We start from the raw sequence: 21,630 nt of genomic DNA, 5'->3' as shown, positions 1-21,630 counted from the left end.
CATGTTTTGGGTTGAATATCTTATGAGGGCTAGATCTGGTCTAGATCTAAATAAGGCGAATCTATTGATGGACTGAGATCTCTTCGGCGCATGTTCAGATCTGTAGATCTGACTGTCTGGGTTATTTCTGAAGTCTTGAAATCATCTATGCCCGAAGGTACGTAGGTATAGTGAGAGAAAAGTGCGTACATACGCAGGAACGAAGCGTTTCAGGTGCACCGGTACGCAGGCACAGAAGGCTTTCAGGTGCGCCGGTATGCAGGCATAGAAGGGTTTCAGGTGCGTCGGTACGCAGGCACAGAAGGGTTTTAGGTGCGCCGGTACGCAGGCACAGAAGGGTTTCAGGTGCGCCGGTACGCAGGCACAGAAGGGTTGCAGGTGCGCTGGTACGCAGGTACAGAAGGGTTGCAGGTGCGGAGGTCCGCAGGCAGTTCAATGGACTCAGAACGAGGTACACAGGCTAGCAGTTGAGCAGGGTGCGTACATAAGCAGGCTAGCAGTTGAGCAGGGTGCGTACTGTAAGCAGGCAAGAAGTTGAGTAGGGTGAGTACTGTAAGCAGGCGAGCAGTTGAGCAGGGTGCTTACGTAAGCAGGCGAGCAGTTGAGCAGGGTGCTTACGTAAGCAGGCGAGCAGTTGAGCAGGGTGCTTACTTCTCTTAAAATCTTTGTTTATCATTGTTGTGTTCTGGGTTTGGTCCTATTATTGTTGATCTAGTTACTACAGTTGACTGGGTGATTCTCTTATACTTGATGATTATTTTATGCTTATGGATCCAGTTTGAAAATTTATGAAAAGTGGTCCTTGTAAGAAAAGAAGTAGGGGGTTGTAGCTCCCTTCCACGAGAGACTGGAAAACGAGAGAGAGAGTTGTAGCTCTCTGCAGGTTGCAGCCTGCGTACTGGTAAAGGACTACACCAGTACAAAACCATTGTAAAAGGAGTTTCTAATTTGAAAGAAGATAGAGACATATTGCAGCAGGTGGTTTTCACCCACATTGGGTTTCCACCTTACATCTTGTGTTCTTTGGTGTGACTACCTGTTTTCTTTTGTCCATGCTCATTATTTTATGGTACTGACATGCAAAAGCAATTCAAAGAACAAATAAAGAAGATTTATTAAAAGAATTAGATAATACTGATTCACCCCCCCTCTCAGTATTATTTCCAACAGTCTGCCCTAAGCATTATATTGTAATTTAATGTAAAGTTGTGTCAACCTACGCATGGTCCACGAACCATGGGATTGTATAAATAGAGTGAGGCTCTAAGTGTAAAGAAAGCTAAGAAAAGAATAGATAGAAGAACGAAGGGATGGTTAGAGCATAGAGTGGAATCTGACGTGTACTGGGTTGTAGTAGTACGAATAGGCTCTGCAGTTAAGTGCGGAGAGGCCTAGTAGAGTCTGCAGCTGAGTGCCCGCACCCGTGCAGCTAAGTGCGCAGGGTGGAGTCAGGTCTATACTTGGGATTGAAAGATAATAAGGAGAAGTTTATTCTGTGCATCTGTTTTGGAATCCTTATGTTGATGTTATTCATTACTTTTACTCTGTTTATTTACTATGCGCACTTGATGAATACTCGTATGAATGCTTATATGTGAACATAATCTAAGCAATCAGCTAATGGATACTAATTAAGGAAGACTTGGGTAAATAACACGGGTCGCGCTACGGCTAGAACTGTCTGAAGACAATATCATAGGGCGCGGGGTACCCGCAGGTGTGCGTAGTGTAGTAAGTGCGAAGGTTGGACTGCCTATCAATCACCACATATTAGACATCCCCAGGGTGCAGAAACCTGGTTCTAGCACCCTCCCATACTACCTTTGGTGAGACCTCAGTCTGCGCTCCGCAGAATATCGCCGAAAGGGCTAGTAGTACCGGGATCTTCTTGGCTAAATCACTTCCAAACCTGGGTCAAGCCCCATTAAACCAACAATATGTTAAATGTGAGATGAATGTGAGATGTTAGATATTTAATAAATTTATTTATTTTTAACTATAATTTCTTTTTTATTAATAGAATTACTAATAATTTTTTTAATAAAAGAAAATATAATATACATATCATATTAAAATATATAACATATAGATAGTACTTATAAATTAACATCCATTCTACCATATAAATTAAAATAATGATTCCATAACCATAAGTAGATAAAAACTTAAAATTTACAACATTAGATGTTAAATGTGAGATGAATGTGAGATGTTAGATATTTTATAAATTCATTTTTTTAATTATACTTTTGTTTTTTATTAGTAGAATTACTAACAATTTTTTAGATAAAAGAAAATATAATACACATATCACATTAAAATATACACCATGTAAATATTAGTTATAAATTAATATCCATTTTACCATATAAATTAAAATAATGATTCCATAACCATTAGTAGATAGAAACTTAATATTTACAATATGACAAGATTTTTAATCGCAAATATTTACCATGCATATTATTAACTTCTAAATGGATTTTTTTACAATATCATGGGCCATACCTAGAAGAGAAAGATAGACAAAGGGGGAGAGAGGGAGGGAGAGGGGGAGAGGAGGGAAAAAATCATAATACCATGGGCTAATACCATGGGCCATCTAGGCTTTTGATTATTATGTTATGGATCTAGGTTTTTAATTATTCTATTACAATACCATGGGCCAATACCATGGCTTATCAACACCACATGCCCAAAAACCATAACTTATTTCTAAATCAAAATATTTTAGAAATACTTTATTTTAATTTAATTTTATAACATTTTTAATTAAATCTAAAAGAAAAAAGGTTATAATTACTTTTGAAGTATATCTAAACCCTCTATCCTCACAACTACTAAAAATAGAGAGTCATAGGAGCATAATTGTATGGAAGAATGTTTAGTAATGTGTTATATGCCCTCCTTCCTAATGGGGATAATTTACCACATACCTTTCTTCAAATTGGGGGGAATATTACATACACATGCCCTCCTTCCTAATGTGGATAATTTACCACATACCTTTCCTCAAATTGGGGGGAATATTACATTGGTCCATTTGATGCAGTGGCAAAGAATCATAAATAGAATCGCAAACAGCCCCATGAGGCACCCTTTCATGAAGAGCTTCCTAAGAAAGATTCGTAAGAATCGTAAATAGAATCGTAAACAGCCCCATGAGGCACCCTTTCATGAAGAGCTTCCTAGGAAAGATTCGTAAATATCAGCCACATGAGGCACCCTTTCATGAAGAGCTTCCTAAGCTAACTAAAATTTGAGTTAAACTGGGGTGAATATTACATTGGTCCACCCCATGAGGCACCCTTTCATGAAGATCTTCCTACGCTAACTAAACTTTGAGTTAAACTGGGGGAATATTACATTGGTGTACCACATGAGGCACCCTTTGATGAAGAGCTTCCTAGGCTAGCTAAAATTTGAGTTAAACTGGGGGGACTATTACATTGGTCCATTTGATGCAATGGCAAAGAATCGTAAATATGCCCCATGAGGCACCCTTTCATGAAGAGATTTCTAGGCTAACTAAAATTTGATTTTAGTTATTGAGCATGTGAGATGTTACATGTTAGATGTTAAATGTGAGATGAATGTGAGATGTTAGGTATTTTATAAATTAAATTTTTTTTATTGTAATTTTCTTTTTTATTAATAGAATTACTAACAATTTTTTAGATAAAAGAAAAGATAATATACATATCACATTAAAATATTTAACATATAAATAGTACTTATAAATTAACATCCATTTTACCATATAAATTAAAATAATGATTCCATAACCATAAGTAGATAAAAACTTAATATTTACAATATGACAAGATTTTTAATCGAGAATATTTACCATGCATATTATTAACTTCTAAATAGTTTTTTTTACAATATCATGGGCCATACCTAGAAGAGAAAGTACATATCACATTAAAATATATAACATATAAATAGTACTTATAAATTAACATCCATTTTACCATATAAATTAAAATAATGATTCCATAACCATAAGTAGATAAAAACTTAATATTTACAATATGAAAAGATTTTTAATCAAGAATATTTACCATGCATATTATTAACTTCTAAATAGTTTTTTTCACAATATCATGGGCCATACCTAGAAGAGAAAGATATACAGAGGGGAGATGGGGAGAGGAGGGAAAAAAATCATAACACCATGGGCCAATACCATGGCTTATCAACACCACATCCCCAAAAGCCATAACTTATTTCTAAATCAAAATAATTTAGAAAATCTAAAAGAAAAATGGTTATAATTACTTTTGAAGTATATCTAAACCCTCTATCCTCACAACTATTAAAAATAGAGAGTCATAAGAGCATAACTCTGTAGACAATGGAAGAATGTTCAATAATGTGTTATAATATGCCCTCCCACATATCCCCAGAAAACATAACTTATTTTTAAATCTAAATATTTTAGAAATACTTTATTTTAATTTATTTTTATAACATTTTTACTTAAATCTAAAATAAAAAAGGTTATAATTACTTTTTAAGTATATCTAAACCCTCTATCCTCACAAATACTAAAATTAGAGAGTCATAAAAGCATAACTGTTTAGACAATGGAATAATCTTCAGTAATGTGTTATATGCCCTCCCACATATATTTCTTCAAACTGGAGGGAATATTACATTGGTCCATTTGATGTAGTGGAAAAATATCATAAATATCAGCCCCATGAGGCACCTTTCATGAAGAGCTTCCTAGGCTACCTGTGCCTAACTTTTACTACACACTCGAGTATATTGTATTTGAGGCTGCAAAAAGAAAGAAGGATTAACTTGGTCCATAAACCATTCGACACACATATTTGGCTTCTCTCATTGGAGCTTGATGAATGTTTTAGGCACATTGTCTGCCATTTGCAAATGTGAGGGGTTCCCTTTCAAGTGCCCAGGCAACAATATTTTGTGGGAAAATTTTATGGATGCATCTAATGCAAAATTGGTTGCAAAACATGAAACTGGGGATGCCATGTATCCTTATGCAAAGAATGAGGCCTTTACTTATGCTATATTTAGATCACATAAAATATCACATCATTTTTCATCTATACTCTTCCTCCATATGCTCTACTAACTTACGAAGTCTCTTTTGCAACATTTGGTGCGAATGCTAGTTAGAGATTTGTTATCCTCTCCCACTGGACAAATGCAAGTTGGTTACTGGGAGAAAAACATTTCCAAGAAGCATTAAAAAAGGTAAGACAAAACTTAAGATATTTCTCATATCATTAAAAAGGATTTATATCTAGCCATACAATTGTGGATTCCTTTCCCAAGGAATTCAACATCATAACACTTTTGGATAAAATGATACAAAAATTAGAAACTACCATGTACCTAATGAAATAAGAACTCATCATCACTTAGTAAAAGCTCAAGAAAATGTCATGGGAATTAAATCTTTATTAGGATAAATTCATGAAGTTTCAAAATTTATTTGATCGCGTTATTATTCTTACTTTAGCTCTGCAGATTGCCACACCAATCCCACCTTTACAGTCCACTATTGAATAGATTGAGCATTTTGATACAAAAGTAATAGCCATGCTCCCACATCCAAAGAAGAACATGTTGATTCCAAATAATCTAGCGCCAACTATTATTCCGAAGACGACATCAAAAGTTACTAAAAAGCTCGTGAAAAGCAAGAATGTTTCTCGGAAGTAATTTTAGTTTATTTTATCAGTTAATAGCTTATCAGTTACAAACACATACTTTAAGAAATTTATTTAAATTTTGTATCTAATGACCTCATTTCTCATATGAGGGGTTGGAATTTTGTCTGAGAAGAAACTTATTTTAAAAAATGATCTGAATGTATCTTATACAATGACTAGTCATGATGCTTTTATGATGTTATTTACGCAATTTTGAATATGACTTAGAGAGAGACTAGCCTTTTAAACCTAAAGTAGGAGGATTTTATCTTCATTTAATGTGTTTTATAGTTTTCCCTTGTCGCTAGAACAATTTTAGAACCAACAATGTGAAAAGAAGAAATGGCCTTATTGGGTGGCCACGTGTGCCAAATATGAGTGACATGGCACCACTCACAGATTGCCATGTAGTAAATGATAACATTAACAAATGACATAGAGAACCTTTGGGATTCATGCCAAAGGATTGGCTTGTTAGCATATGCACCTTTAATGTCAAAGTGTGGTTCTAACCCTTGGGAATATAAATCCTAATATCTAAAGGTTAAGGGCATGGAGGCATTAAATTAGTGTGAACCTCAATGTTCTCTACACTTAACTTGTTGGTCATGGCTTAGGGTCATATGTGATAAGTTTCTAATGAGAAAGGATCTATGTTATCCTCTGATACGTAAGAACATAGTTTTAAGGCCATAGTCTTATGTGTAAGGGCATTGGAGATAAGGGCATGGCACAAAATGGAATCTACCATTCTATTGGAAATATGTTGACATTGATGGAAAAGGAAAACATAAAGGCAATGTAAAAGATTGGTAAAGATAATCAATGGAAACTACAAATGCATTGGTAAAAATATTGCCATTGATGCGAAGTCAAAAAATTAACTCATAATGGTGTTAGAAAAGGTGGGAAACGAAATTAGAAGGTGAAGAGAATTTGGGGCCAGCTCTTATGTAGCAGATCATCTCAGATGCAAGTGAAATCCACTCAAATGGGAAGAGATATAAAAGAGATTTCCACTGGTATGTGGAATTTTGAAAATGGTCTCCTAGATAGAAATGTAGAGCCAATAAAAGTTGTAGGACCCCCAAGTCAAGCCAGAAGAGAAAAGGAGGTTGGAGACTCTTTTGGCACATAGCCAAGGGTGGGAGAACAACCAAACCTAGTGGCAACTGTAGAAGAACAGATAGTGGCACTGCCATCGGAAGGATCGGGCATACATGGAATTGAGAACAATTTTCATTGGCATAGGTGGAGCCCACCTGGTAATAAAACCCTAACATATTTAATATAATGCTCGAATAGAATGAGTAGGATGACACCAGTTGGTGGAGCCCACCGGACGAAGTAACCCCGGTGGTAGTACCCTCATGGTATGGATATGGCACACTAGTCCATTAGGATGCAAAAGAGTGATCATATGTGCAACTCAAATAGCAGTGGAGTAGCTTCCCATTGGTCAAGGTGAAGCCCAAGTGATAGTTGGGCCCAATGGAGGAGGGTTGGAGGGTATGAGCTTAGAAGTTGGTTTAGGAAGCATAAGGTTAAGCAGTAGGAGATAGGCATCGAGCACACATGCTGGGATTTCGATATCCTTATAGATGGAAGTCTTGACAGGCCTTACGACATCGGGAAGTGGTTTCCCATACTATTGATTGCATAGATCAAGGACAAAGATCCACCCTAGGACCTATTCTCCCAATACCACAAACCACAATGGAGTGGTGTCAAGTATGAGTTCTTGAACATAGTGTTTTTTTTTTTAAATGTTAATAAAGAAATTGCTCGCAAAAAAAAGCACTTGGGGACCCTTTTTCTCTCCTCTTTGACACAACACTTAGTAGTATATCATTAGCCATTAGGAGATGATGTGAGTTGATGATGTCAACAACATGTGGTGGACATGTGGAGTGCTTTTTGGCATTTTCGAGCACCCAAAAGGCCTAGCCTATTTATGGTTGACATGTGTCACCAATCATAGGCTGACACATAGCACTTATGACATCAAAGTGATGGCATCCCACTAGTTGGAGCCCGATAGGTTGTAAGTAGAGTACAGAGAGAAAGCGTTGGGTAGCTAGAGTCAGGAAACGTTGGCATTGACGGATTGGAAGACCAACAAAAAATAATATTAAGGCCAAGAGGACCCCGCAAGACACGTCATTCTATAGGGATGATCTTGGCGGGTCATAAAAGGGTGCAAAGGAAATGCATCAGGAGAAGAGGTGTTGGGACATGGAGGACAATGAAAACTAATCACAGATCAGGCAAAAACCCCCACATGACAAGGTGGCTCGGAGGAGATCACTCAAGAGAAGCTATTTTGCATAGTTAAAATAAATATGCTATGATAGAAAGGGTTATGAGATTAGCCCCTGACCCTTGGTCATTTCACATAAAAATAGACCAAGGACATGGAGCTTGAAACAAAGAGATTTCAGCCCTCAACAGGGAAAAAACATCTCAGCACCTTGTTGTAACAGCTACAACCACCCTCCAAAGTTTTAGCTTGCATGAAAATTTCAGAGCCAACCTTGGATCCTGCGATCGATCATCCTTGGTCACTTGTTGATAAGCTGATGATTTCAAGCTCACTTTCCTTGACCTTAAGAGTTTTTCATGTTCACATGTTTATGTAGCATGTGTCATCTTGGCCATAGGGCTCGTTGTTTGTCATACAAAGGGAATTTTTTTTTTCTTCAAGGGAATCATGTGTGTAAGGGTGGTTTTCATCACACAGACATGTTTCACGCTCACTTCATGCACTCTTGTCATGAAGGTTGTTACATAGAGTGAATTATGTCTTATTCATTATAGATGGTCTATGTTGTGTCACTAAGTGTTCATGTGCAATCATAGGCGAGTCCTATCATTGTTTACATCTATGTCACTAATCTCACACTTATCCATTTCCCAAGCAACCTAGCCTCATTCAGCTTCCCAAACTTTTCCCTTTGCTTCTGCAACCATCGAGTTTCCTCCCTTTCCTACTAAAACCTCGTAGATCACAGAGACCCCAACCAACACTACTCTCCAGAAATGCGCAGAGAAATCTAGCTACCCTCCATTCAGAAACTGCACAAAGGTTCCCTTCCAGGACCCCCATCCTGCAGCAATGTCATGTGCCTCAAAACTGCACAGTGTGGTACAAGTTGTCATGTTCGTCTTGCATGTAGAAACTATGCAGATTGGTCTCCCATGGCCTCATTCCAGTAGCAGTCACTTCTCACTGAAATCGTGTTGATCCATCACCTAGTGACTACAAGAAAAGGTGACATGATGAGATCACTCCTAAGGAGTTGAGGAGAAGGAACAAGAGACCAAGTAATGGAAAATATTAGGACCACATGCAAACTTTGTCAGATGCATGACCATCTCGAGGGTAAGAATGGTAAGTAGAGAACTCCTTTCAAAGTACACCTCTTAGATGATTTTGTAGGACTACTTTTCATTGTCATATCATCCTTTCCTTAGTAACATGCATGTGCACAAACATAAAAAATTCATCTCACTTGTTTCCTCTACATGTCTTTCTTTCTTTTCGTGCATTTGACCAACTGTCATCTTCAGCATGTTGATTGCTATGTCATGCTTGCGACCTTGTTATGGCAATGTTGAAGGTTATGTTTGACTATTGTTCACTATGTAAACATCTATCACACTCACACACAATGTTGTAAGCATTATCGCACAACTGTCATCATGGTTGTTCGAAGGTCTATCTAAAGTATCGCACTTGTCGCTTTCATCACTAGAAAGTCCTACATTCACCCACACTGAGCATATCTAGTCTTGTTGGTTCGAGATGTCTCGTCATCAAGTCATGTTGAATATGTGCTCACAAGGTCATGTATACATAAATTCACCTTCTCACACACTTAACCATTTTTCTGAAGATCTGTCGACTGAACCACCCTCCATTAGCTAGACCTCCACTAACCTGCACTATGTAGTCTCAGCCCTCAGTGACCAAGTACTTCTGCCCAGAATTATGCAAAGCTTGAGGTTGCTTCCTACGTAGTCTACACTATGCAATCCTAGAATCAACCTGACTGACTATCACCCAGAAAAATGTAGATGTTTCCCAAGAATCCATCTCAATTTGTGCTCCCCGCAAGCTAATCCATCAAGATTCCTGGTGGTCAAGCAAAGAGTTTGACTGGGCATTAACCCTGCACTTTACTCCTCCCAAAAATTGTGCAGAAGCTTTTAGCATGCCTGCCTGCCTCTGCTGAATGAAGAAATTGTGCAGACAAGAGGGACAAGCACCCGCTGCCTATCACTACAATGTCTCTAAAAATAGCACAATTCTTCCATTCAATTCCCCTGCCAGCCGCCCTGCTACTCCTCCTGAAAATTACGCAGTTTTGTTGGACTGTCCACCAACCGCATGACACCCTGCTCAGCCCAGAAACTATGCAGACATATTTAGCATGGCTACCTCCCAGTTTTGGACAATTTTTGCGAGCAAGTTCCCATATCCCGCTCCCAGCCTCCCATGAAAATTTGTGCAGTTTTCACTACCATTGTCATCTGCTACCCACACCTAGGGAAAATTACACAGTTCTACCTCCTAGCTGATCGAGATCCCACAAAATGACACTATTGTTCTAGACTGCTCATCCCAGCCTCCCAGTGACCTCTACACAATTTTTCTTGACCCTGCCTCAGATCCTCGCATACCGGCTTGACATGTGCTCTACGTTGTTTCAAATCCTTGTCATATCTCCCGATGACGTGCACCTAGAAACGAAAGATAATGCATCCTTGTAGATTAGGGGATTTCTGGATTTGAAGTCGTCTCGTCATGAGTGATTGTAGAAATAGGTACATGGATGAGACATGGCGCAACAATGAACGAGATGAACAACAAGCACATTGTTATAGACATATTTGGGAACCTCAACCCCAATCTTATATGTCGATAAACTAGGGCTCTTCAACCCCTAAAAGAGTTGTTTCATACCCTAAAAGAATATGGTCATCTGATTACATCATTCCCCAAAAGTTCCACCTGAAAAACCATCTAGAAATGGCCTAAACTGAACCATACTAACTGCTACACTAGCCAGATGCGATGCATACTAAGTGGTACACTACTCAGGTGCGATGCAGACTGATTAGGCCTTCTATAGGGTGCGATGGGCGATGATGGACAAATGTCCGAGACAGTTTGCTAAGTGGATTCTCATGGGATCTTCTAGAAACTTCTCCTATGACACTTGCCTCTCTGAATTCGCCCAGGGATAAGTAAGAGATCCAAGAAATCTCCAAGTGGAATCAATTGTAACAAGTGGAATGAAACTAATCAAAAACCAGAGATGACTCACACCCTTGCACACATCTATAAATGGATCCCTCATCTAAGAGATCTAGAGGCTGGAATATTGTGAATTGCAAGGAAGTGCTAATAGTTTGTATTTGAGGAAAGAGCATTCTATTGTTGGTGTGATCTTGCTATTTCATGAGGTGAAGAGGGATTGATGCTCAGAGGATGATGCTGGATCAGACAACTAGGTTATAATTCTCCCTGCTATTTAATAAAGTTCTTCAAGTTTTCTTCCATATAATTGTGCAATTTTGAATGTTATCATTTGTGAATGCTATTGTATGTTCATTATATATCTGATCCTATAATGTTTATGATATAATAGATCAAGATGCTTTGACGTTTCTTTGTTACTGTGTTTCTACAGGTACTCTCCAAGCAGGATAAGTACAGGGAGGAGTTGCAAGCTCTGTCAAGGGGGAGAGAGATCAAGCGAGGGATTAAGCGGAAGCTCCAGGTTGGTCCTATTATCTTTCTCTTATCTATTATAGATAGAAGAAATTTTGAATTGCTTTAAACTGTTGTTTCTAGGGTAGCTGCCAAACCTAAGGGGCTAGTCGTTTGAAAAGACACTAGTTTTCCCATAAACAAATTGGTGACTCCACTGGGGATCGAATAGATGTTTGTTTGTTGTTATTGTTTATTTTATAAACTATAGACAGAGCCTGAAGTCAGCTAGGTAGCCTTCGAAATACTCTTGCTCTGCAATTGCATAGTAGATGAATGTTGCTTCATTCAATCTCTGGTTTACTTTATGAATTAAACGTTTGACTTACAAGCATTATAGATGCCCTTTTGGTAGCTCATTAACCTCTCAAGACATTCCTTTGTACTTTTCTCTTTATTGTCCTGATCAACTTTAGGTTGAGTGGTTTATTAAGTCCTTATTGCCATCTATCACTGAGGACGTGGCAAAAGGAGGAGTTGTCATTGAAGAGAAAGTCATTTCTCATGCCCAATACTTAGACTTGATCTATACTTAGTCTAGCACACTCTATCACAAAATTCTTGATGCTCCTAAACCAGAATTTTCTATTCCACCCCCGCCTAAATCGAATAGGGACTCTCATGTCGGTGATGATGTGATTAGTGCCTCAATCACGAAAACCGCAAAGTCTCCATATGGTAAAGCTCTTGTTGTTTCTATTTAGAATGCAAATGACAAACCTCTTGCCTTAGAGATTAATTTCATGTCATCTGACAAGGCAAGAATCCAGAGCAACCAGGGGGCAAGAAGAAAGGGAAAAATAATAAGAAGAAATAGGAGAATTCAACTCCTGAAAAATCTTTTGAGAAACCTGCTGAGCCAAAGAAACCTCCTTGTTTTCCATGTTACATATGTAACGAGGATCATTATACGAAGGACTGTCCACATCGAGCTGAGGCTACGAAATTTTTAAAGACTTCAAGTACCTCAATGGTGTTGACTAATCCTTTTCCGAACCCAGAAACTAATCTAGTTGCTAGCGATCATGCTTCCACATCCCAAGTGCTTATGCTATCCATCTAAAAACAACAAAATGATGCTTTGGTATCGATAAGGAATAAATATTATGGGAATCCATCGTCGTCAAACAGCCAGGCTACAGATCAACCTAGTAGTTCGACAACGACTTTGCTAGAAGTTATTCCACCCATTATTCCTAAATTAACAATAAAGCCACCAAAGGGAGTCATACATAAATCAACATTTAATCCTCGTGCTCGAGATGCACAAAATTACAATATAGTGGAGGATCTGGCTCAATTGCCATCCTCTATGTCGACACTTGAGGTATTGCAGAATTGCCCCTCCCAAAAGTACGTTTTTTTATCAAGAATAGGTGGGATTGATCCATTGGATTCCAATCTTGTGGAATTTAATCATAAAGGGTATAAACCTCAGTTACTAGCCTAACTCGCTTTCCTTATACAGGTAAAATCCCTCAATAAAACTATTCATCGAAACATCATTGATGAGGGGGCATCTACCTGTATTATGTCAATGAGTTGCTAGAGAACTGTTGGTTCACCACCTTTGTCGCGATCATAAACAACATTAAAAGAATTCGATGGAAGAACATACACTCCGTATGGGATTTGAAGTAACTTGCAAGTTGAAATGGGGGGAAAAATAGTAGAGACTGAAGTCGAGGTCATTGTGGAAACCTTGATTACAATATTTTACTAGGAAGGCCCTGGATTTATGCTATGGTTGCTATTGTGTCTACATATTTTAGAAAGATTTCATTTCCCTTCCATGGTGGAATTACAATCATTGACCAACTATATTTTTTCATAATAGTTCACAAGCTACTGGAAGGATTCCATTGATCCATGGAAGTTCTCAATCGCTTCAAAATGTCGGAGTAGGTCTCCTGAAAGACCCATCCTTAATGGATACTTTTTCCCTCCTGCCTCCATCTGGTCTTGCAGAAGTGGCCACGATGGAAACCTGTCATATGATCTCTTCTACATCATCTAATATTAAGAATAACTCTGACCATTTTGATAGTGTGGATCACTGAGAGGTGTTGCCACCAAGCCCCATAGAATCTTTGTAGCAATCAATTTTCTGGGCCTGGGTAGCAAACCCAAATCAGTACTAAGTGAGTGTTTGGATAGATAGGTCTTTAGAGTATGGTACCTCTTCCAATCCTTGGTCTCTTATACATTCTACAAACGAAGGAATCATCCAATCAATGACGATAGGAGAGATGTCGTGCAAATATTACCACCATCGTTCCCACCTTCAAGATAACAATGAAGATTATTCAAACGACCTCAATCATCCTTCAGTTTTTTATCTTTTGTTAAATACTGTAAATATAGTGGATTCCAAGCGAAATCTGTCCAATATTGAAGAAACTATCACCATTAATATCTTGACCAAACCTAATGTTGTAGAGAATATTCATGTTGGCAAATATTGTTCTCCATCAAAACTAGAGATTTACTGCGCTCTCTTTCATGAATTCGGAGATTTCTTTGCATGGTCATATGAAGAAATGCCAGCCATTGACTCGAGAATTGTTGAACATGAAATCAAGACATATCTAGACGTCAGACCAGTACGACAAAGGCTTGAACCTATCAATCCGAAGAAAGCTACTACCGTTCAGGTAGAAGTTGAAAAACTCTTGCATTCTGATTTCATTTATCCTATTCCTCTCACTGATTGGTTATCAAATATTGTTCCTGTAATGAAGAAACAAGGAACGATTAGAGTGTGTGTCGATTATAGGGATGTAAATCAAGCATGTCCAAAGGACAACTATCCTACACCCTTTATTGACCAGATTATTGGTGAATGTGCCCGATGCGAAATCTTTTCGTTCATGGATGGATTTTCTGGATACAATCAAATTAATATCCGCTCACAGGACTAATCAAAGACTGCCTTTATATGTCTGTGGGGCACATTTGCATATCATAAATTACCATTTGGTCTGAAGAACGCAAGGGAAACTTTTCAAAGGGCAATGAATTATGCCTTCCATGACATCAAGCACATCGTTCAACCGTACCTCAACGATTTACTAGCTCATTCACGAAAGCAAATTGATCATCTGCAACATTTGAGAGCCACATTTCTACATTGCCAACACTATAAAATACGACTCAATCTGCACAAGTGTGTGTTTTGTGTTGGTTCTGGTTGATTGCTTGGTTTTGTAGTTTCTAAGGATGGAATTCGACTCGATCCATTTAAGGTTGAGGGTATACTTGACATGCCTCCACCTTCAAATTTGCTTTAGATTCAGAGACTCCAAGGGAAAGCTAACTTTTTGAGGAGGTTAATTCCACATTATGCTGAACTCACTAAAGGTTATACGCATCTTTTGAAAAAATGAGTACCCTTCCATTGGGATCAGGTTGTGCAAGCTTCCTTTGATGCTTTAAAATATTCCCAGATAAAAGTATCATTGCTGCAAATTCAAATTCCACCAGCTCAAAACTCAACCGCTTCTGATCTAAAATTCATGAGAACAAACTATTTCTCGTACATAGATTGACTGTATGGGCTTTTACCAGATATCTCACCTTCCAAAGGAAGGATGAATCCAGAGGCTATCTGGCCCGATTATAGACTCTGCCTGAAGAAATAAAATGTAAAAACTTTCTGAATAATAGATCTGATGATCAACTCTAATCCGAAACGATGTATAAATTTTGAATAATATGACACTTATTCATAGAGATTATCCTGATTATACACTATTGCAGAATGTATGCATAATGCATAACCTCCTCTACGTTGATCATCAATTTTGTGGAATTAAAAAGAATGAAACATCAATCTCATGCACACATTAACCCAATATATAACCCATGGAAAGCATACCACTGAAACCCCCTCACTATCTGTATATTAGAATGATTGAGAACATGTAACAATAAATAGTACAATACTCCTCACAGGTACTCAATACTATCTCCACCTGCTACGCACAAACTAGCTCAGATCTGATACCTCAAATCTCCTCCACTATTTGCTTGCCTCCACTACACAATCTTGCAAGAGAATCACGTGAGAATCATGTGCAAATCTCATGCACAACTGATAGTCACAACTCACCCATTCACTTACCTCTAACACCCCTCTCTGTTGAACTGTCCATGCACTAAGTTAACTGATGTATTCTTTAGTTTCTTTATGAGTTAATAATCAGTGAATTAATTAAAAATTAATTCACATCACTCATCACTAGTGTATTCTGCAGTTAGACTAAATACAACTAGTTTAACCAAGTCAAACTGAACACAACTCCATCAACTCCTCATCAACTCCACCAAACCTCAACCACATGAGTTCTAACTGAAGTCCTGCATGCAATAGCTCAACTACCCCACAAGAAAATTGTATTTCCTTCTGACAACTGCATGTGCCACATCTGTAGCTCAAACTGAAGTTCTCCAAGAGGATAAGATAATGTTTATAGTCCAAATATTATTATGAGACAATAATATTCGATTGTTCTATTTTTAGCATGGCAGTTTAAAAATAGAAACCTCCCATATGTCTAAAAATAGAATTCCATCTATTTTTACCAACATGACCAATCATCCACAAATAGTATCCTGCAACTCATAGACCATGATCCATATGTCTAAAAATAGACATAGTCTAAAAATAGACTTTGCGCCAAAAATAACCTGCGGGCCCACTTAGTGAAGGCGAATCCTTTCCACTAAGCTCCATCATCTTGTTGCATTTTCAACATTCAGGTGAAGATAAAACCGCTGAATTTTCACCTCACGATATTGTAATTAAGGACCTAAGAGATCCTAAATATATTTTAGCTACTGGCATTGTTGATGATTCTACAAGGTTGTATAAGTTTAACAACTTTGGGTCATCAACTCTTCCCTCAATATTTGTTGCTCATAATGATGAGGTGAGCAAACTTTGGCATGAGCGATTTGGTCACTTAAACTATCGCTCCCTTCAAAGTCTATGTAAACCAAATATGGTGACAGGTCTTCCTATGGTATCTTGGAGAGATGGTGTTTGTTTTGGATGTGTACTCGAAAAACATCATAGGGATAGTTTTGAAAAACATGCCTCTTGGCATGCCTTAGCCCCTTTACAACTTGTGCATAGTGATTTATGTGGTCCACTTCAAGTTGTTGCATTCTCTGGATACAAGTATTTCTTAACTTTTATTGATTTCTCTAAACACACTTGGGTATACTTCTTAAAACTCAAGAGTGAAGTATTTAACATATTCTTGGCCTTTAAGTCCTTTGTTGAGAAATAATCTGCAAATCAAATTCTTAAGCTAATATCTGATAATGGTGGAGAATATGTTAACAACAAATTCATCAACTTTTGCACTGATCATGGAATTCAAATGCAACATACTATTCCATATACTCCACAACAAAATGGTGTAGTTAAGAGGAAGAATTGCACCTTAAAGAAAATGGCTAATTGTATGCTTCAATCTAAAGGACTTAGTCTTAATTTTTGGGCAAAAGCAATTAACTGTGAAAATTACATAGTAAATCGCACTCCTACTAAGGTTTTAAAGAATATCACTCCAGAAGAAGCATGGAGCTCAATTAAACCAGATGTAAGTCACTTTCATGTCTTTGGAAGTGAAGCATGGGCCCATATTCTCGATGAGAAACATAAAGCCTTAGATCCTGAGAGTGAAAAATGTATTTTTGTTGGATATTCTAAAGATTTCAAAGGATATATAATTATTCCACTTAAGTACAAAAATGTTATCATTAGAAGAGATGTAAATTTTTTTGAAAATATATTGGCCTACGAGCCTTGTTCGGTGGATGTGCCACCTCTCTCTATCCCTTCTACTTCTGAAAATATTTCTTCTTAAGATGATGACAACGAGGATGAAAATCCTCCCCCACCTTCTTAGGATCCTCCTTCAACTCCTCAGCCTTCAAAATGGGTCCATGCTACCTAGGGTGCAGCAGGTGCTCTTGCTAGTGATCCTACAAAGCAGCGACACACACATTCTCAATTCGAAAGAGCCTCTTCTTTACTAGCTCAAGATTCAATGAACTATGATCTTGACACCTTTGCAGAAGCTTCAGGCCATCTAGATTGGGACACATCTGTGAATGAAGAATATCACTCATTATTGGCAAATGATACATGAGATCTTGTTCCTCTTCCAAAGGGATGAAAACTTGTTAGATGCAAATGGGTTTATAGAACCAAGTATGGATCAAATGGAAAAAGTTGATAAACATAAAGCTCGTCTTGTTGCTAAGGTTGTTTCACAAGTTGAAGGCATTGACTATACTCAAACCTTCTCCCCTGTTGCTCTATCTACCTTGCTCTTTCCCTTGCTGCCTCTTTCAAATGGGAAGTCCATCAGATGGATGTTAAATCCACTTTCTTGCATGAATAAATCTATATGGAATAACCTCTTAGATTTATACAAACAGACTCCAGCCTTATATGTCGGCTTAAGAAATCCCTTGATGGTCTCAAGCAAGCCCCTAGGGCTTGGTATGCCAAAATTGATAGCTTTCTTTTAGATATTGGCTTTTCTAGGTGTCATTCTGATAATACTATCTACGCCAAGAAAGTGGTTAATTCTGTTATCATTCTTGCTCGTTATGTTGTTTATCTTATCCTTATTGGTAGTGATTCTAACCCTATAAACCATGTGAATTCTAGCCGTAAAAATAGTTTGAAATGACATACTTAGGACACTTTTATTATTTTCTTGGTCTTCAAGTCTTGCAATCCAGGGAAGGTATTTCCTTTTCCCAGTCCAAGTATGCATGTGATATTCTACGCCACTTTAACATGGAAGACTATAAGCCAACCCCTTCTCTCTTTCAGTTTGGAGCTAAACTTTCAGTCACTTGTTCTTCCCTTGAAGTTGATGCTACCTTATACTGTCATCTTGTAGGAAAACTTTTGTACCTAACCCATACTTGTCCTGACCTTTCCTTTGTTGTTGGACTTATTGCTCGGTTTATGAAAAACCCAAATGAAAGTCATTCAAAAGAAACTAAAAGAATATTTCGTTATGTTTGAGGTAGAATTCAGTTTTGGATTCATTACAATGTATACGCATCTCCTCTATTGGTTGGTTTCATTGATTCCGATTGGGCTAGTGATCCTAATGGTTAGAAGTCTACTATAGGTTATGTATTCACTCTTGGTTCTAGACCTATTACATGGGCTTGCAAGAAACAAAGTGTCATTTCTCTTTCTTCAGTAGAAGCAGAGTATCGTGGCATCATAGAAGCTAGTAAGGAAGCCTTGTGGCTTTTTCAGATCTTGTAAGAGTCTGGCTTTCAGTAGCATCATCCGACTACACTATGGTGTGATAATAAAAGTGCCATTCAACTATGCAAAGATCCAGTCCAACATCAGCACGGAAAAGACATTGAATTACACATGCACTTCATCAGAAATCTCATTCATGACCATTTTCTTGAAGTTAAATAGTTTTCAACTGATGATCAAGAGGCAAACATCTTTACAAAGGTTCTCACAAAGGTGAAGTTTACTAAACTTCGATTTATGGTTGGAGTTCAGGAAATTGTCACTAAGGGGGGATAGGCTCTAATGCCTCCTTCCTTCTCCTATTGTGTCATATTTATACATCCTTCAACCCTATCCCAAGTTTTTCTTAAGGAGGGATGTTAGGATATTCTGACACATAGGAAATAGTTAAGTATAACTAGGTCTAGTATAGAGTTAGGTAAAGTGTGTTTCTTTACTATGTAATTCTGTAACATACAATTCAACGGTCATGATATGTTGTAGACATGAATTGATCTGATGGTTCATTCTCTCCTTGGTATTACCAACACTTGATCTGTGGCTTAACACTCGATTGGTCCATGATCTCTATTTAAAGAGCACGGAGGGTCATTTGTACGGTGACCATTCATGAGAGAATCTTATGTAAATTTTCATTCTTTTATTAATAAATTGCCTAAAGTGGCTGCATTGGCTAAATCCGTGGATTGTTTCCCTCTTTGAGGGTTTTAAACACGTTATGAATACTGGTGTATTGATCTATGATCTATTTGTGAGCAATGTCTTCAAGTGTTCTATCTAAGGAGCTTAACTTGTAAGTTCCTACAATTTCATCTAGGAGTCGTCGACACATTCAGCTCAACTGTTTTGGCGTAAGCCCCCATTTCATGTCTTGCATTTCATTTCTATCGCTTTTTGTGTTTCGATTTGTGTGAGTGTTATCTACTTGATTTTAGTGAGCGCTTGCTGTCATTTAGATGTATATTATCTTGTGGAAGCACCATTTCATTTTTCGTTCACATATCACTTTTTTCATATGCATGACACTATTTTTTCACAAACGGTCACTAGTGTGGTGACTCGCTTCACACACATGAATGCTTTTCCATATTTTGAATCCTTCACTTTCTATTTGCATGTATGATCATTCACTCTTGTTTGCACTCATCTCAGCATGCATTAAAACTTCTCATGTTTTCAGTTGCCCATCGGCCGGACTGGGTTTCCTTGTCCCGGACTGTGCCTTGGTTGGATAGCACTATGCATTTTCGGAAGAGGAGGCTCTACCTTCCCTCCAGAAATTGTGCAAGCCTAGCCCAGAACTGACCTTCAGGCTTGCATTGCACAATTCTTGGAGGTAGTGTCTAGCTGGACCCAGAAACTGCGCAATGCAGTTTGCTGGTTGCATGTCATTACTCACTGAAATTGCGCATTGTCCAGTTTCACTCCTCTGCAGGCCAAAATGGACTGTGTGTTCCATAGTTCCAACAATCAGTCAACCTCCTGACAACCCAGAATGTGCCTTGTGTAGTTATGGTAGTCAGACTCTCGACCTCCTAGCAGAAATTGCGCAACCTTCATGTTCAATCACACAGGTATGTTGCAACTCAGTCCTCAAGTTTGTTTTGGTTTTTGACTGATAAATTGCTTGCCATGAGTGTTACGAAATCTTTAGGCATCACAGATGTTCGTCTGTATCTTAGTAGCACAAGTAAAACTGCCTCCAGGAGAGTAGAGTCAAAGACATTGTTAAGAGCACAACTGGGGATGCAGCTGGCCAAATGTCTATGAACTTGCCTATCCATGAATACTTCAAGTTGTTCATAGACAAGGACATCAAAATCAATGGCAATGACATCACAACAAGAAACATCATCAACAACAGCAGAAGGCAATGCACCTTCACGTCAAGAATACAAGAGGAAGGCTGTTGACAACATAGAGGTAGTGCAAAGCAACAAGTTCAAAGCAGATCCACTCATGATGAAAGAATCATTGGAGATTGAGGCTATGAGGTGATGGTGCGACATGAAGATCACACAAAGTAAGAGAGTGGAACAGAGAAGGAGTTGCATGTTCTGAAGCAACAACTCAAGGAAGAACAAGAGATGCATAGATGAGAGAATGAGTTGCAACATGAACAGGTATAGCAGTGGGCATAACATGCATAGATGGATGAAACTGCACCCACATAAGTTATAGATCCATCCTAGCAGCTAGCACATAGCAGACAAGGTGAGAAATGCTGTTGATTGCATGCAAGGTAATTCAACAGCTTTCATGTCATTATGCACACGCATGTGATCCCACCCATCTAGCACACTCACCAAGGTGAAGACAAGAAGCAAGTCTGACTGCAGTTGAACATGTAGTTTTACAAGTTGATGTGTATGGTCACCAGCACACACTTGGAGATCATCATAGACACTATGAATCAATATGTTGTTGGTCATAGCTGCACTCAAGATAGTGATGCACATATTATCAGACTAGTTGGACAGAGGGGCAATAACAGTGTACCCAGATGCAAAGAAGGCAAGAGTTCACTTTCAGGAGGAGGTCACCATTGAGCGCATAGACACCATCACGGATGACCAAGCTTGGCATTAGTTCGTCACCATCGACCATCAAAAGGATGTCAAAGAGTTGGTCTCACCATAATGGTCTGAGTGTCTGTGATGTCTTGCATGTATTTCTCATGCCATTTTGTCTCACATGGGTACATGTGCATTGTAATGTAACATCTTGTCAAGTGGAAGTTCAAGTATCGATAGTTGAATAAAATCATAGAGTAGTTGAAGAGTCATGAGGATAGATGAATGGTCACGAAGGGGAATGTCATGGGTCACCCCACCCTTTCCTATAAATAGTCCCTC

This window comes from Pinus tabuliformis, chromosome 1_2 (assembly GCF_031772625.1).
Source record: "Pinus tabuliformis cultivar Carrire ecotype Pingquan chromosome 1_2, CPIR1, whole genome shotgun sequence".
Taxonomy (NCBI): Eukaryota; Viridiplantae; Streptophyta; class Pinopsida; order Pinales; family Pinaceae; genus Pinus; species Pinus tabuliformis.
The sequence above is the reverse complement of the archived record's forward strand: the minus strand, read 5'-3'. Positions refer to the sequence as shown.